The sequence below is a fragment of the Eucalyptus grandis genome, chromosome 9, assembly GCF_016545825.1.
Source record: "Eucalyptus grandis isolate ANBG69807.140 chromosome 9, ASM1654582v1, whole genome shotgun sequence".
Classification (NCBI taxonomy): Eukaryota; Viridiplantae; Streptophyta; class Magnoliopsida; order Myrtales; family Myrtaceae; genus Eucalyptus; species Eucalyptus grandis.
The window spans coordinates 33,512,311-33,528,581 of NC_052620.1; the positions used below are offsets into that span (position 1 = coordinate 33,512,311).

Below are 16,271 nucleotides of genomic sequence, written 5' to 3' on the forward strand. Positions count from 1 at the left end.
GAAAGTGCATTGAAAGTTCTTAACCTTATGTATAAAAAGTAATCGAGTGTTAAAATCTTTCAATCGATTCAATTAAATTATAAATCTTTTTAAATAAGTGCAATCAAAGTCCTTTCGATTAATAATACCTAAAATTGCCTACTCAACATCCTTAAATTACAATTCTAATACAATGTTTGAGGCTTAATTGCATTTTTTTAATAAAGTTCTAAGACTTAATTTAATCAATTGAAAATTTTAGGACTCGAATGTATTTTCCGATAAAATTTTAAGACTTGATTGAACTAGTTTAGGATTAGATTGCATGTCTTACATAAGGTTTAGGACTAGAGGGGTAGTTATCTAATTATCTCATTTTCCCTCACCGTCCTCTCTATATGTGTCTGCACTAGCATGAAGGGAGGCACAAAGAAGAGGCTTAGCATCATCTTTGAGAGCTTCTCTTAGTCCTTCGGGAACACTGTGAAAAGCAATAGACCGAAGTCACCATGCAACTCAATTTGAGCAACACTCTCTTCCTTTCCTATCTATTGACAGTGGGGTAAGTATACTATCAGTGTCAAAAGTTGTGTATGGCACTCACTTTGGTGCCAAAATTTTATTTTAGACCACTTAGGGGGTGCATGACAACCACTTATTTCTGTTCCATAAACAATTTTTCTATTCCAGACTTATTTCTAGAATAGAAATCCATTTGATAAAATTATTCCATTTTTCATTTCGAAATAGATTTTGTTAGAAATAGGTTTGGAATAGAAATCGAAGTAAAAATTTTCTACTTCTCTATTTCTGGAATATAAATGAAAAATAAAAATTATTCTCATCGTTCGTCCTTGCTATGAATCAGTTCTTCATCCGTCGCCGCCAACCACTGTTGTGACATCCTAGATTTTTTACTCTGCTTTCAATTCAATAAATCGGGCATTTCATCGATGCGCCTATAGTGCTTTTCTCTTAAATGGCCACTCATGAGATAACTAGACTATCTGGGAAAGTCATTAAAAGATTTTAATGCAATAGACTTGAGGATTCGACCAGGAATTGGCTGCTCGACCGTGCTCATCTGCAAAGATCATTACGGCACAGATATAAATCGATTAGAAATCAGAGATATGTCGGTTCGATTGAGATATGTGGTTAAACGTGGGTGATCCCACTAAATTGCAAAATTCTCTCGACCGACACTAAACTAATTTTTCTGTCGTTTTGGTATCCTATGTCCGTATTTGAAACTTCGAGATTTTCACAATAACCGAGAGTTGTCAATGTGTCGAAGGGGTTCATTCTGGTTCGAAGAAAATCGACCACGGGTCATTTGCACTGAAAAGTTCTGAAAGTTACCTAGTAGCCTAGGTCACGCTAAAAACGCGCCGAATGGAAATTAACCGTGAATTCGAGTCCAATTTTAGAAATTGAAGATTATGTCATGTCAAAATAAATTCTAGGAGCATCGACTCAATCTCATAAGATTTTTCTGCAACCCGAGACTTTTTGGGAAAAAGTTGTCCTAGGGCCGTTTTTGTCCGGAAAAATGCCGAGACCGTTTTTGATCTCACAAGTGGGATGCAAGATGAATCAATTGGTGGAAAAAAATACCAATTTGATAATTAAGGCATCAATTGAATTTATTGAGGCCAAATGGGAATGAATTGAACAAGAAACTAATCCAATTGAGGGAGAAACATATGAAATTCGTATGCCCCCACCACCCTCAACATTTGGACCATCTTAGGCTTCTAGATGAGAGCCTTGGTGGCTCATTGAGAGCCAAGGGACCATACTTGGCCATGGATGGTCAAAGGAGACAAAGGAATGGAAGAATTGGCCTTGGTGGAGCCCTTGTCTCCTTATCCTTCCCTCTCTCTCCCTCTCTTCCTCAAGCTGACGTAGATTGCTTCTCCTCCTTCCTCTTTGTGCTGTGCAAACACCAGCAAGCCAGAGGAGAAGTCAGGGCAGCCGTCGCACGCCGAAGAGCCACCACCAGCCGTCATTTGCCACCTCCGCCTCTGTCCGCTTTCCGTGCAAACCACCGCCCAGCCGTGCATGTTCCAGCAGCCCTGTTTCGCCATCCTAGCAGCTTCCTCAGCCCGTGCCAGAGCTGTCTCGCCTCCGTTCGACTTCCGTGAGTTTCCGATTGAACCCGGTTTAACCCTTTCCACCTTTGCTGATCAATTCCCGCTTAAACCGAGCTTGTTTTCTCTCTGTTTCAGCAAGAACATAATAGAAATTTAGTGAGTTTTCCAGCAAACTCCAAGCCCATTTTGAGGTGGTTTCGAACCTCGAAACCTAGGCTTACTTTAGAGAAAGTCGATCCCCATTGCGTTCCCGACATTTTAAACCGCTCGACCCGCAAAACAAGTGAGTTGAACTCACTAAGCCTTACTTAGTATGTTAATTATGCTTAAAGGTTGTTTAGATTAGCTTAAGTATGGATTAGTAATAAGCTAGGATGGTTAGATTAGTCTTAGAATGGATTAGTGTAACTTAATTAATGAGATTTGTTCAATTGATGATGGATTAGTCGAATCCAGTAGAATTCCCGCAGTTCGGATTTTTGGACACTCGTCATTTGCCATTTTTGTAGATCAAAATGGGTTATGAATTTGAGGTTGATGTCTTCTTAAGAAATGTTTTATACATTCTCAGTTACAACATATATTTTTCTCAAGATTTTTAGGGATCTAAAAGAATGAGATATCAACTCCGTCATTTTCAAACAGAATCTCAGTTTTTGCTAGAACTAGTGACATTTTAGGATTCTAAAAGATTTTATCAACTCTTAGGGTTCGAATTTCAAAATAGTTTCTTCATAGAAGTTGTTTTTCATATCTTATAGTTTAACATACTCAAATTTCAGATCAAACGGACATGTATTGGATCTCAAACCAAACTAATTTCATAAAACAGACCTTCTGGAAAACAGACACAGTTTTTGTACTGGATTGAACGATTTACTAGGCCGAATCTAGAAGGATCTGGGCTAAGGTGTCTCATAAAAAATGTTCATTTATGTGTCCATTACAATATATTCAAATTTGAAAATTTCCCAAACTCAATTGATTTGGTTTCTGGATTTAAATTTGGAGAGGTGCGAATAGGCCTATTCTGCCAATTAGAGCCGGTTATGAGTTTATGATGGTTTTTGAGGTTTTGATTGCTAGAAATTGCACATCTGATATATGGTTGGTTTGTGACAAGCTCTAGCATTTATTTAGAGTAGTTCAGTAATTTTCCGGGCTTGTCTCAGCTTCCAATTAGGCTATAACGGGCCTAAGTTGGATTTATTGCATTTCTTTAATATTTTCCGTAATTATTTAATTATTTATTTATTTTCCGAAAATTCAACCGAGATGACCGATGACCGGGATTTTATGCTGAGTTCAGTGGTGCTCTCTATTTATTTATTTGAGTACCGGGTTGTGAGAATTGAGGGTATTGGTGATTATGAGAATTTATCCCAAAAATTGATTAATGTGGGTATAAATCTAAGAATTACCGAGTGGGACCGTGATACCACTAAATCTCATCAAACCTAAGAATTTCCGAGTGGGGCCGTGATACCACTAAGTCTAGAAAATTTGCCAAGTAGGGCCGTGATACCACTAAAACTCACCAAACATTGAAAATTGCCGAGTGGGGCCATGATGCCACTTCATATTAAAGAAATTGCCGAGTGGGGCCGTGATGCCACTTCATATTAAAGAAATTGCCAAGTGGGGCCGTGACGCCACTAAATCTAAAAAAATTGCCAACTGGGGCCGTGATGCCACTAAACATTGAAAATTGCCAAGTGAGGCTGTGATGCCACTAAACCTAGAAAATTGCCGGGTGGGGCCGTGATAACCACCAAATATAGAAAGTTGCCAATGGGGCCATGATGACCACTTAATCTAGGTCGTGCCCGTTGGGCCGAAATCAAGAGTTGAAATTGATTAAGCAAAATGATCGTGTGATGGTCTTGACGACATGTAATCGACTGAGTCGATTGATCGATGAGTCGACCTATCTAATGAGATGATGTGATTGTCAGTATTTATGAATTGACTGACTTACAGGAATGAACTGAGGCCAAGGTAAGTCATCTGACTCGTGTTGTGCTTAAGTAGCCTTTAAGGCGTAATTGGCTTCCTAATCGAGTCTTAGGGGGTAGAACTTGCTGAGACATTATCTCACTGGTTATTGTATAACCATTTCAGGTTCTTAGGTGGTGTTGGCGAAGACTGGAAGCCCCAAAGTTTAAGAGGCGAAGCCTGAAGAATTGACGACCTTGTCCGGCTAGCTAGTAGTAGGGCAATTCTCTTTTGTAGGGAGCCGATTCCTTTTGCAAACCTTTGTATATAGACCTATGTGTTTATAAAAAGGTATTTTGTGAAAAATTAATTCTACTTTCTTATCCCATTGATTTATTGTCTGGGAATTATTTATATGCTTCCGCATGCGTATTAAAATGAATGGATCGGCGATGAGTCATGGGACGTCGCTATTAATTGACCAAGTGACGGATGGGCGCGCGTCCGAGGATCAGGGTGTGACAACTATCCGCTAGCCACCACCGTCGTCTGCCATTCGAAATGAAGAAGTTTTGTATCGTTATCAAACGAATTTCTATTTTTAGAGTAGAAATTATATGTCGTTATCAAACGGGTATTTTTGCTTAGAAACTCATCTAGAAATAGAAATAGAAAAATATATTTCTCTTTCAGAAATCAATTTCTGGCCAGAATGGTTATCATTCACTCCCTTAAGTGCCAAAAAGTTTGAAAAATGATCATTTTAGTGCCAACTCCGATCTGGTTGGCCGGAAATCTGATGTGACACTTTTTTATTAATTTTTGAAGCTAATGTGGCTCGCTAGAGAGTACAGTCAGCATTTAAACAACAAAATAACGCCATTTGGTGTCTCTCCCCCAATTCAAAACCCTAAATCCCCAAATTGAGAGAGAGAGAGAGAGAGAGAGAAGATAAGCCGCCTGAATCTTCCCTCCTCCTCCCCCTTCAACCGCCCACATCCCTCGCCTCCGCCAGCAATGGGCCAATCGCTGTCCTCGACGGCCCCTGTGCTCGGCGACCGCGGCTCCGACCCCGACACCAACCCTGACGATGGCCACTTGGCAGCCAAGTCGAAGGCCATGATCTGGCCAGTGCTCAGGGAGGCCACCGACGAGTGCGCCGCCCCTGATCTCTCCCTCTCCATCTCCGATCTCCCCGACGAGTGCCTGGCCTGCGTCTTCCAATACCTAGGTTCTGGCGATCGGGGCCGGTGCCGCCAAAGGCTCACCCTCCATGCCCACTCGAAGCTGCTGGACGCGGTCCTGGCCGAGCGATGTTGAAGCTAGTGAAATGTTACGGAGATTGGGACACAATGCTACTACGACGGAGGCCAAGTGACGGCAGCCGAGCGAGCTAGGTCGGCGTTGGGCAAGGATCGGACAAAAAAACCCTAATTTCAATCTCCAAATAAAATAAAATAAAAATCCCCAAATGAGTTGTGCGGCATCGTTTTTGTGAGGCCATCCACTTAGGACGGCAAAATGACATCGTTTTCTTAAGGAGGACAGAAAACAACATCGTTTAAAAGCCATCTCGATTTTTTTTTAAATATAAAAGCCACGTAATCATTTTGGCCAGAATCTCTCGCCGATGGCACTAAAGTGATCGTTTTTCCTCAGATTTGGCACTTAAGTAATCCGACATAAACTTTTGGCATCAAAGTGAGTGTCATACACAACTTTTGGCACTGATAGTGTACTTACCCCATTGACAGTCGCCCACTCCTGCGAAGCTGCACTTGGAGAGCCCAATGCCACCACCACTCCACCGCGGTGCAATGGTCTTGGCGCCGCAACCGAGTGCCTCATTCCTTACCAGCAGCCGGAGTTGGAGCTCGTGGCACGCTCGAATACTAGAATGCTCTAAAGACAGACCTTGCTGGCTGTGGCAAATTAAAACCGCACAGGTCCTGCCTTCCCCGGCAGAACACAAAAAAGCCTTGTGGCACGTATAACAGGAAACGTTGAGATAATTAGTGATTTATAACAGGAATAACCCTCGTCGTTGATAAACATTCCAAATAGCGTTTGCTGGTACCGGCTTCCTTCTGCTCCAACCTGATGTCCCCAAACTGTCAACCGTAAGAATTTGCACGTGAATTTGCATGTGTTGAGGATGTTAGCAACTGCAGACTACAATTATAGTTGAACTTATCAGTTCAATATATGTATCCTGTATTTGCTTTATAGTTATGCATATCAAATGTATCCATCTTCTAGGGTTGACACATTCGATTGGAGCGTATGCATGAGTACGATAACATTTTCAAGCATCGCAATTTCTCAACCTAGGTTGAATATTTTTCTTCCAGGGCAAGCCCAAACATCAACTCAACTCATCCCAGACAAATCCAAGAGCCAGTAGGCTCAACCTAAACCTGATGCAACTAAACCCAGCAGACACAGTACCCAACCTAGAGATGGAACTCATGAAATTAGACAACTGCAGATTCATCCACGACTTAGCAACTGGCTTTCCATTTCTCGCTGCAGGATCTCGAGCATACGAGCAACCGCCCATTCTTCTTCGCACATCACTGACAAAAGCCAGAAGGCTGAGAGACAAAGTTCAGCCACATCAAGAACAAACTTCTAACATCAAATGCTTCAATTGCTACATATATTAGCCTTGATATCTGCAGGTACTGGATTCCTTCTATCCCGTATCATGCTTTCAGGAACAATTCGAACATAGAAGGATATCTTGCTGATGTGGGGGATTACGAGGACAAAAGTAGTTCGTAGCATTTCACCAGTCGCATGAGAAGGAATGGCATACCGAGCCCATCCAAATTTGGGCTCAAAAGACGAAATGAGCGAGTCTGGGCAAGCAATCACATTCCTAGACACCGCTCGCTTTACCAAAATTCTATCAACTTCATATGTAATTATCGAATATCTTTTCAATCTTGGTGGGTCTAAATAGTGAATATTTTTCGATTAATCTAATTTTAGGTCGCTTTCCTTAGGGCCTAGTTGGGCATGACCAGCGAACCCTTTTTAAAGTCCAATTCCCATTGTTTTCCAGCACGCTGCTGGTGACCAACGTTTCATAACCCCCTCCCCAACCCAAACCAAAAAAATAAATAAATAAATAAGCCCACGGCAACTAATTTGATATCCTCTCGCTATGGAGCTCGACTCGAACAGGGCTCTCCTCGTTTCGTCTCTGTCAATCCTCACCCTCTCCTTCCTATATCGAGCTGCTACATAATATAACCGACATTCATGTCAAAAATTTTAAATCAAAATTGATCAAATTGACTACATTATAAAATCATCAAAGATCTAGAGTTGAATTAATCACAAAATTTAGAACAGAGTTGACATAAATATAATAAGTTCAGTACTTTTTTAGTAATTTTTCCCTCTTATTTTTATCTAGTTATGCAGTCTATTTCAGATGTATTAGTAATAATACTACCCGCCATATCAATTTCCAGAGGTTCCGGTCGTCCTCAATTTACTTATGATTTTTTTTTTTAAAAATTATGTGATATCTTTTTTGTATCATTGAATAGGTGTATTGAAAAAAAGAACCAGATGATGGTTGGACTTCACACATGTCGGCTCTTCGTAATACCAAACGCAAAAGTATACAATATGAGATCATCGCATGATATCGTTAGACATATTAGCTTTTAGTTGTTAATATTAGATTAGATTAAGGTGTAGATACAAAATACGACTTCTAATCTAGAAAAAAGTTTTTTCCCGGCCTGGCTCCAACATTTCAGGACTTAAAGTTCATAATTGATTCAATTAAGTCCCAAATCTTTTATAAAAAGTGCAATCATAATCTTTTCGACGACCAACACTTAAAATTGCTTAAGCGGCATCCTTAAATTACAATTTTGATATGAGGTTTAGGCTTAATTGTAATTTTTAATAAAGTTCTAAGATTTATTTAAATCAATTTTTTCAAGACTAAACTGAACTATTTTAGAACTAGATTATATGTCTTGCATAAGCTTTAGGATTTAAGGTGCGATTTTCTAGAATAAATACATTGAAAATGTGCATAATTACCATCTCGTCACGACAAGTAATCTTGTCTTCATTATAACATAAATTCAATTCTCATTTTGTTTTATCTGAAAGAGAGTTAGTCATTGATGATATTTCTACTCACCATCCTCTATTTATAATCGACGCTAGCACAAGCACAGGCTCGAACAAGAGGCTTAGCATCTTCGAGAGCTCTTCTTAGTCCTTCGTGAACACTGTGAAAAGTAATGGGCAAAGTCACCACGCAACTCCATTTGAGCAAGGCTCTCTTCCTTTCCTATCTGTCGACAGTCGCCTTCTCCTGCAGAGCCGCACCGGGAGAGCTCGACTCCACCGCCGCTCCACCATTGTGCGACGGCATCGGCACTATCCTCATCCTTCAAACACTCGGCAAATTCTGAAATGATGACCTTCACCAATTGATGACGCTCTTCATCGGCAGCTCTCTTCACGGCCTGCAAGATAATTTTCTAGCCAACCAACTTAATAATTACTGCAATCGACCGAATTTATATTTTGTAAAAAACAGTAATTTTTTTAGTATAAACAGAGTGCTAATGTCTACATTATTTGAGAGCAAAAAGATAGAATTTCTCGTGCAACACAATGAATAAACGCCTCCTCTCGATCGACCAACATGGAAACAATCAAGTTGTGGGCCTCGAATATGCTAAAAAATTCGGCTTTTAAGGATGTAGAACTACTTTAGCATCGGCTTTTAGGATGTAGAACTACTTTAGCAAAACGCAGAGCTTTATGCACATGCATTAGACTCTATTTTTCCGGAAGTGCTCACATGACGACAAGATCTCTGAATAGAAAATCCACCAAATTGATATTGAGAATTAACAAGCCTTTCCCCAATCCATGGTCTTACGGTTTACGGTGGGACTACGGGGATAAGGGTTGACACGAGTCCTAGAATTCTTCGCGGGAAGGTGGCACGTGTAGCGTTTGCCTGGCGCGGGACAGCCACAGTCGAGCAAGATAATTCGCAAATGGTACGTCATTGATTTGAAAAAAGAATTAAAACTTCTATGCTTTAAAATGCTTAATAGTTAAGTTGAAAATTAAAAAATAATTATAATAATTCCGCGTTGGATTTAGCAAGAAACAAAGAGAAGAGGGCAAAAAGGGGGGAAAAAGCTAAGCGGTAATCTCATGTTTGTTTGGGAACGAAAGGAAAGAGAAAAAATTTTCCTTGAAAATGACAACAGAAAATTAGTGAGCCTAGAAGTTCACACAACAATTATCGGACTACTAATTACTCACGCCCTATCAGCAGCGACAATAAAGACGCCCCCGACTCGTTGCTGCTGGCATGCCCCCTCTCCCTCCCTCGCCCCTCTCAGTTCCACTGTCTCTTACTCTCCCTGTCCACTGCCCCTCGCTCTCCCATGACTAACGTTGAGCTCGAGCCCAATATAGTTGGGGCTCATTTCTCATAACGAGACATTTGCATCTCCAATCTAACTAATCATTGCTGATCCACACAAAGCATCTCATCCATATACACCAGCTCCACCTGACGACAACCTAGAGCTCTAAAATCACTCTGAGTCAATGCGATTTGGAGCACGATAAATGATCTACGACAGTCAAATCAAAGCACTGTTTTAGTCTATGAAGCATGGATACATTGCAAGAGTTTTCGTATCGTGTTTGACACATGTCAATGTGTCCGACACGCTCAAACACACAACTAACACGTGTTAGATTTTCGGACACATGGTCAACTTCCAACACGGGTGTCCGAGGCATGGTGAATTTCTAGGGTGGGTCTGTAAATGTGAAGGGAGAGAGAATCATTGAAGAAGAAAATGGAGGGTGGAGGCGAAGGAGAAAGAGCGGAGGTGAGGCTGCAAGCGATAACAAGGCCACGACTGCAAGGGAAGGCCAAAGGAAGAGTAAAGACCGAGGCGACCTAGAGGGCCGCAATTGGGATCCAGTAATGGAGGGCCAGAGGTGAGGTTACAGTTGCAAAGGAGGAAGGGCCGGAGACGAGGCGACAAACGATTGCGAGGCGAGCAAGAGAGAGCAGAGATGAAGAGGAAGGGGATCGTGCGACAATTGGAGAGGGGCTTGACAGGGGTTGGGGAAAATAAATGAGGGGCCCTGACAGGGGCTGGGGAAAATAAATGAGGGAAATAAAGGTTTTTGTTGGGGGTGAAGAAACCAGGGAGGGGGCCTCAGGGGGTTGGGGGAAATAAATGAGGGGATAAATTTTTGGGGTGAAGAAATGAGGGAAATTCATCACATCGTACTATTTTAAAAATTCCCTTTCAGCAGCCTTTTTATACTTCTTTGAACTTACGATTCAATATTTTGTGCAAGAAAAATATAAAGTACAAAAAAAAAAAAAAGGAGAGAGGGAAAGAAATAAAGAAGAGAAGAAAAGGGGAAAAAATGAATAAAAGAAAACATGGGCATCTTCCAGAAAACGAGGTAGTGATTTTTTCTTTTTTGATTTGTTCTTTATTTCTTATCAAAAAAATAAATAAATGAGGTCAAAAAGTGATTTCGAAAAAATAAAAGTACTAAATTTGAATCAAATTAATTAAAAATAAAATATTTATTTAATATATAACGTGTCGCAACGCATCAAAATTTTCTATTTTTAAAAAATGACATCTCCCATATCGTGTCACGTGTCGGTGCTACTTAGCCGACACCTTTGGATAGGGACTTTGGCTTTAATGTTTATGAATCAATGTCTACCTCAGCCAATTGCAAGGAGCCGTTTTGCTTTGCCTGAGCTTGAAAATGAGAATATAAAGTCAAAAAGTTGTGTCCACTTTCGAATCTCGCGCATTAACTTAGCTAAGAATGAGATGGCCCGAAAGCCAGGTGCGTGGGGCCCGGTTGTTTTAAGCTTTGAAGCAGACTAGGCACGAATCTAAGAAGTTACTGGAGTTCTTCACATGGAAATGGAACTTTGTTATGATCTAATCACTTTTAAGTTTTCAAATCAAGCATGGAAAAGTGCATTGAAAGTCCTAAATTTTGTATACAAAATGCAATCAAATCCTTAACCTTTTAATCGGTCTAGTTACATTCTGAATCTTTTTTGAAAGGGGCAATATAAAAAGGGTATATTCGATGAAGAATACCTAAAATTGATTATGTGACATCTTTAAATTACAATTTTAATATAAAGTTTTAGAACTTAATTGCATTTTTCAATAAAGTTTTAGAACTTAATTGAATCGATTGAAAATTTTAGGACTAGTCTACATATTCTGATAAAGATTTTGGACTCAATAAAATAGTTTAGGATTTAAGGTGCAACGTACAATTTTCCCATATACGTAAATTTGAAATGTGCATTATTGCCTTTTGTCACAACAAATATTTTTTCGTGATTATTATGTTATATATTTATTTATTTTATATGGTGTTTTCGTTTTATGAAAAACTTGAGATTTGAGAATTATTATTCGAAAAAAGATTAGTTATATCACTTAGAAAAATTAGTCAACAAAAATGTTTTCATTTTTGGCAATAAATTGTGTTCTATTAATTTTGTGGACGATGAAAATATTTTTTATTTATTTAATTTTTATAAACGATGTGATCAATTTTTAAAAAGATATTTTCGAATTTTGAGTTTTTCTTAAACGACAGAGATGATGGACGGCGAGGGGTGGGTAGCTTTTGATGACGCCTGTCCTCGCGTCTTCTTTATATATCCCACGCCTGCACGAACAGAGGCCCGTCATCATCTTCAAGAGCTCTTTTAGTCCTCAGGGAACGCTGAAAAAGCAAGGGGCCAAAAGTCACCATGCGACTCACTTTGAACAAGGCTCTCTTCCTTTCCTATCTGTTGACAGTCGCCCTCTCCCGCGAAGCCCCACCTCCAGATCTCAACGCCACTGCATCTCGCCCGCCGTGCGACGGCCTGGGCGGCGCAACCGAGTGCCTCATTGCTTACCGGCAGCCGGAGTTGGAGCTCGTGGCGGGCTCGAATGGATACGACATCTACAAAAATCTACACCCAGGCCCCGCCGACTGTGACAGAGGCAAACCGTACAAGAGCTGCCTTCCACCGCAGAACCCAACACCAAAGTGTGACTTCTTTAATAGGAACTACCCTCATTGTTGATGGACATTCCAAATCACGTCGGCTAGTACCCGCTTCCTTCTGCTCCAACCCCGTGTCCCCAAACTGTCAGCTGTAAGAATTTGCATTTAGATTTGTATGTGTTGACGATGTTAGTAACTGAAAACTGCAATTATAACTGGACTTATCGGTTTGATATATGTATCCTGTATAGGTTTATAGTTGAATATATCAAATGTATCCACCTTCTAGGGTTGATACATTCGATTGGAGTGTATGTACGAGTACGAAAACTTTTTCAAGCATCCCGATTTCTTAAGCAAGATCGAACGTTTTTCTTCCCGGGCATGCCCAAATGTCGACTTAACCCATTCCATACAAACCCAAGAAGCCAATAAGCTCAACCTAAACCTGATGCAGCTAAACCCAGCAGACCCGGAACCCAACTTAGAGATGGGTCTCGTGAAATTACACAACTGCAGATTCATCCACAACTTATCAGCTGGCGTTCCATTTCTCACAGCAAGATCTCGAGCACACGAGCAACCGCAGTTCTTCTTCGCATCAGACAAAAGCCAGAAGGCCAAGAGACAAAGTTCAGCTACATCGAGCACAAAATTTTAACATCTAATGCTCCAGTTGCTACATGTGTCGGCCTTGATATCCACAAGTACTTCATTCCTTCTCCCATGCATCGTGCTTTCCGAAACAATCCGAATATAGAAGGATATCCAGCAGCCACCTTGCCGACGTGGGGGATCGCAAGGGACAAAAGTAGTTCATAGCATTTCACCAGTCGCACGAGAAGGAATCTGCCTGGGGGCATACCGAGCTCATCCAGGTTCGGGCTCGAGGGATAAGATCAGCGAGTGTCGGCGAGCAATTACGTTCTTGGACACCGCATGCTTCACCCAGATTCCATCAACTTAATCTGTAATAATCGAATATCTTTCAATGTTGGTGGGCCTATGTGATGAATTATCTCGATTAATCTAATTTTAGGTCGCTTTCCTTAGGGCCTAGGTAGGAATCTAATCCCATCGTTTCCAGCGCACGGTTTATCAAAACCGCCCCCCGACACACCCCCAAAAAAAATAAAAAATAAAACACATCAATCTACAGCAGCTAAGGCTGCGTTTGTTTGTATTTCTTTTTTTTTTGTTTTTAAACACTTTTTCTATTTTTTTGTTCTGGGAACCAAAAAGTAAAAAAACGCGTTTGGACGCGTTTCTTTTTTGTTCTTTTGTTCCTGTAACAAAAAAAAAAGAAACAAGAAACACAAATTTGTGTTTCTTGTTTCTGAAACACAAATCGAAACAAAAAAGGAACAAAATTGTGTTCCTTTTTTATTTCTTGGATAGTGCTCGAACAACGCCTCTCCCCCGCGACGAGCTTCTCCTCCTGCGACCTGCGACAGCGATGAGCTTCTCCCTCCGCGACCCGCGACGCAGCTTCTCCTCCCGCGACTCGCGACGAGCGTCTCCTCCTACGACGAGCGTCTCCTCCCGCGAGCAGAATTCCATCGTCTTCTCCGCGCCGACGATGCGCCTCAGCCCGCCTCGACAGCCGCGCTCCTTCACCTGTGTAAACGTGGTCACCGATTGTCTTCACTTCGGCGAGAGCTCGAGTGTTAGGGCTCACTCGAGCGCCGCTTGCCTAGATCTGCGAGCCGCTTGCTCGAAGCGAGTCTCGCAGATCCGGGCGAGCGTTGCTCACCCAGACTGCGAGCGGCGGCTCGTCGCTCGCTCGAGATCCGGGCGAGCGAGCAGCAAAGCGTCGTCGCGCTGCCGAGCTCGGCTCGAGCGAGCGCGAGCAGCGAGCGTCGCCGCCGCCAGCTCCCGCCGAGCCGCCCGCCGTGTGTCGGAACCGGAACCATCGACGGCTCTTCCGCCGTGCCCAATGGTGCTGGCACCGGTGATGGGGAAAGGGCACGAAACGGGGCAAATATCTGGCCTTTTGCCGCGTTCCTCGACACCATGACGAGTTGCTATTCTCGTTGATCTTTGTCCCGCGATCCCGTTGCCCGTGGCAAAAAAAACGATGCCCTATCTAGGCCAATATCTTCCAAAGGGGTATTTTCCTAGTCTTTCTCCATTTATTGATCTATTAATGTCAATCAAAGTAGTTAGCAAGAATCATGCAAATGCCTCGAATCGAGCGAGCGAGCAGCGAGCCCCCGCTCGCTCTTTCGAGCGCCGCAACAGCGAGCATAGAAGTTATTGCTGCCAAGCGAGTCTGCTTACTGCTGCTACACTTTTCATTGTGTGTGAACCGTCAATTGACAACATCGGGCATGACAAAATAGCCTTTTATCACTCTCGAGTTCTATACATTATTGTTTCTTTAATCTCAATCTCTATGACATCATGTAGATCTATGGATTTGTGGCTGAATATATCAAAGTGATGTGAATCAATGTCGAAGTTATTGTTATTTATTTTTCTGCCTTTGTGTTAAAGCTTCTCAATTTGCGTTTTTGTCCCGTATTGCTTGGATTTGGTCTAATATTAGTATTTTCTGTGTGTCTCTATGAACCCTTGCGACTCAGCCACATTTTGATCCAATCGGAAGTCGAGGAAGAAAAAGGAAAAATGGGTGTTAAAAGTGAGAAAGACAAAAGGAAGAAGATGACGCCTGAAGAAGAGAACGTGTAGAGGGGTAGACTAAAGGGGAGGAGAAAATAAAAGTGAAAGAAAAGAAAAGAAAAAAAAAAAAAAAAAAAAAAGGCACGTGAGAAGAACAACGTTGTCAACTTGTTCATTTAGTACATTCTTTGTGAATCTATAAGAACAACGTTGTTCGACTTTTTTTTGTAGGAATGTTGGGGATTATACATTATGCGAGATCCTTCATATCTTATGGCTATAATGCTTCGATTTTTTCTCTTTAAGTTATGGATTTGCAGAGAATGGAGGGTGCTGTTTCGTTGTTGCCTTATTGCTTATTGTCTTGAATTTTTCTTTACTTAAGGTACATCCTCAATTGGTTGATTCATTCTCAGGTGAACGCTGATGCTTTGAGAACTTCGGTGGATCCATCCAAAGTTCCGCCTTGCCGGTGCCAATCCACGAAGACATATTCTTTTTCCCTTGCTCTGTCCGGAATATCTATGCGGACCTACAGAATTGGAGGTTGCAGATGATACATTGCATGATGCACCTGGAATAAACATGCTTAGGACAAGGATTGCAAATAAAATGGCGAGGAATCATAATATGCCTGAAATTTCATGACTTTGTGTTTCCGACTTTGTAATTTTGTTTTAAGTATTCACTTATCAAATCCAATGTGATGAAGTTGAACGATGAACTATATTACTTCATTATTGTGATGTTATGTATGAAAGGGTCTACGTAGAGATCTATGAAGTATTCTTCTTTTAGGTAGCTCTTATTGTGGATTTTCACTTACGAAATTTTGTTCCAAGTATGCACATGACCATGTTCAAAAAGTTTGTCTTCACCAACCATGAACAAAATTAAATTGATGAGCATTTCATTAGAGTGATAATGCAATACCAAGTTTACACTTTATTGAAAAAAAAGGCACGTGAGAAAAATTTGGAACAAAGTTTATTTATAAAATTTTCTTCAGAGTATGCACTTATAACCATGTTCAGAATGATTGACTTTACTCACCATGAACAAAATTAAATTGATGAACATTTTATGATAATGAGAATTAAAAAGTCAAGTTTACACTTTATTTAAAAAAAAATGGGAAAATTTTGATACGAACTTAAAAAAATTTCTTTCGACTAGGCAAATATGATCAAGTTTAGAATGTTTGTTTTCACTTAATATGAACAAAATTAAATTGATGAGCATTTCATGAGAATGATAATTCAATACCAAGTTCACATTTTATTAAAAAAAAAAAATAATTGAATAGAAATTTTGTACATTACCAAACGTGTTTCTGTTCTTTTCTATTCCGTAAAACAGAATTTTTATTACCAAACGTGTTTACGTTTTTTCATTCCAGAAACAGAAATTTTATACAAGATTCTACCAAACGCGTTTTTGTTCAGAAATTGTTCCAGAACAGAAACACTTTTTCTATTTCTGTTTCCGGAACAATTTTTAAATAGAAACGCAAACAAACGCACCCTAATCTGTCATTCTGATATCCTCTCACTGTGGAGCTCTACCTGA

At 40.7% G+C, this 16,271-nt stretch overlaps 1 long non-coding RNA gene across 1 annotated transcript; it reads left to right on the forward strand.

The window, feature by feature from the left end:
- The first annotated feature begins 1,873 nt into the window (after positions 1 to 1,873).
- On the forward strand, positions 1,874 to 4,396 carry LOC120288602. Its single transcript, XR_005546707.1, has 2 exons — positions 1,874 to 2,122; positions 4,197 to 4,396. It is a non-coding gene; the product is annotated as an uncharacterized LOC120288602 (long non-coding RNA).
- Positions 4,397 to 16,271: the final 11,875 nt, after the last annotated feature.